This window comes from Bradysia coprophila, assembly GCF_014529535.1.
Source record: "Bradysia coprophila strain Holo2 chromosome X unlocalized genomic scaffold, BU_Bcop_v1 contig_156, whole genome shotgun sequence".
Lineage (NCBI taxonomy): Eukaryota > Metazoa > Arthropoda > Insecta > Diptera > Sciaridae > Bradysia > Bradysia coprophila.
Window position 1 is genome coordinate 12,501 of NW_023503299.1, and position 2,868 is coordinate 15,368.

Below are 2,868 nucleotides of genomic sequence, written 5' to 3' on the forward strand. Positions count from 1 at the left end.
CTAATATTTTGTATCAAGACAAGATATGTAGTTCTTCCATTTTAATTTTACTTTATTGTTGTCAACTAATATTTTGTATCAAGACAAGATATGTAGTTCTTCCATTTTAATTTTACTTTACTGTTGTCAACTAATATTTTGTGTCAAGACAAAACATATTTTTTTATTAAATGATAAACACTATTGTTCATTGTACATATTAAATTTATCATGCCAATATAGCTTTTTCTAGTTTTATTTTCATATTGACATATCTAGCATTTACCTAATTCACTAAATTGTTGTGACAAGTATTTTCATTGTATTAATAATTTTTTTTTCTTCCATTATATTTCAATATACACAAGCATCTTTTTTTTTTTTAATTTTTTCTAACTGTTCACTTGATTCTAAATATATTTCTATTTACATATTTAATACTATGAAATGTGATATTAATTATTATTTTATCATTTTATTCAACTTTTTTAATTTTTGGCTTAAGATTTGGCAGGAGGGATTATACCTCGCTGAAAATTTGGCTGGAGAGATTATACCCCGCTGAAAATTTGGCTGGAGAGATTATACCCCGCTGAAAATTTGGCTGGAGAGATTATACCCCGCTGGAAATTTGGCTGGTTGAAATAAATATCACTTTTTTTTTCTTTCTTGTTTATTTGTTCATTGGGTTCTAGATTTATTTTTATTTACATATTTAATATTCTCAAATGAGATATTATTATCATTTTATCATTTTATTCAACTTTTTCAATTTTTCAATTTTAAACTCAGGTCGGTTTGCAATTTTGCAATTAACTTTTTATGCCTAAAAATTAAAAAGTAATCCAAGTAAAAGTTTTTGTATCCCCAGGTATTATGTAGAAGAAAAAAGTAATTTTTTAATCTACACACAAATCGTAACCTTTCTTAGTTTTTCCAACTGCCGGGCGTTCATCGTTTCAAGGCGGAACCGATAAACTAGGAAACAGGGGTACTGATCGATTCACTTCGATTAGTCTCTGGATAGTTACCTCGTATTTAGCTTCGGCTATTATACCTGGAAGATTTGGGTATTGTATATTGCTTTTCTATTATGGATAATGCTAATATTAATACATCTGGGCAAACTTTACGAAACCAGGCCGCAAGGCCAAGTGGGAGTCAAAGAGTCCATCGAGCAAAGTCCAGGTCAAAGTTATAAACTTTAACTTGGTTCTTCGCAAGAAAAATGATAGGATTGCTAAAGGTTATAGTAATTTCCCCCAGCAAAGTGTAGGCCGGCAACGGTTCGAAATTTGTCAAGGTTAATTATGCTGATCGATCTTTATTGATTGTGAAGCCCAGTTGACATTAGAAACATAGGGTGTGGTAGTAGTCTCACGACTATTGCCTATTCGTTTTTTCCTTTGGGGAAAACGGCTCCTTCATCTAATTAGTTACCTGGTTGATCCTGCCAGTAGTCATATGCTTGTCTCAAAGATTAAGCCATGCATGTCTAAGTATAAATAAATTTATATTGTGAAACTGCGAATGGCTCATTAAATCAGTTATGATCTACGTGACATATTCTTTACTACTTGGATAACCGTGGTAATTCTAGAGCTAATACATGCAAAAAAACCCTGACTTCGGAAGGGGTGCACTTATTAGATAAAGCCAACGCGGGGTAAAACCTGTTTCCCTTGGTGATTCATAATAATTAAGCGGATCGCATGGCCTTGTGCTAGCGACGGTCCACTCGATTTTCTGCCTATCATGGTTGAGATTGTAAGATAGAGGCTTACAATGCCTACAACGGGTAACGGGGAATTAGGGTTCGATTCCGGAGAGGGAGCCTGAGAAACGGCTACCACATCCAAGGAAGGCAGCAGGCGCGCAAAATTACCCAATCCCGACACGGGGAGGTAGTGACAATAAATAACAATGCAGGGCCTTTAAGGTCTTGCAATTGGAATGAGTACAATTTAAATCCTTAACGAGGATCAATTGGAGGGCAAGTCTGGTGGCCAGCAGCCGCGGTAATTCCAGCTCCAATAGCGTATATTAAAGTTGTTGCAGTTAAAACGTCCGTAGTCAAATTTTAGTCTTTAGGCGAAGTGGCCTGGTCTTCATTGATCAAGCTCGTTTCTGCCGAGACTTTTTTTTTGGTTATGCTACTGTTGGCTTCGGTCGGCGGTAGTCTCTAGCCAAATGATTACCATGAGCAAATCAGAGTGTTTAAAGCAGGCTTCAAGCTTGAATGTGTTAGCATGGAATAATGAAATATGACTTTAGTCCCTATTTCGTTGGTTCAGGAACTTAAGTAATGATGAATAGAAACGGTTGGGGCATTTGTATTTGGTCGCTAGAGGTGAAATTCTTGGATTGACCGAAGACAAACTACTGCGAAAGCATTTGACCCAGGACGTTTTCATTGATCAAGGTCTAAAGTTAAGGGATCGAAGACGATTAGATACCGGTCGTAGTCTTAACCACAAACTATGCCGACTAGCGATTGGCCTGTTTATTATGACTGGCTCAGCAGCTTAGCGAAAGTAAAGTTTTTGGGTTCTGGGGGGAGTATGGACGCAAGGCTGAAACTTAAAGGAATTGACGGAAGGGCACCACCAGGAGTGGAGCCTGCGGCTTAAATTTGACTCAACACGGGGAAACTCACCAGGTCCAGACATAGTAAGGATTGACAGATTGAAAGCTCTTTCTAGATTCTATGGGTGGTGGTGCATGGCCGTTCTTAGTTCGTGGAGTGATTTGTCTGGTTAATTCCGATAACGAACGAGACCTTATTCTGCTAAATAGGCAGGTCAACTTTTAGTTGATTAATTTTATTTATAAATCTGGCTTCTTAGAGAGACTATCGGCTTCAAGCGAAGGAAGTTTTAGGCAATAACA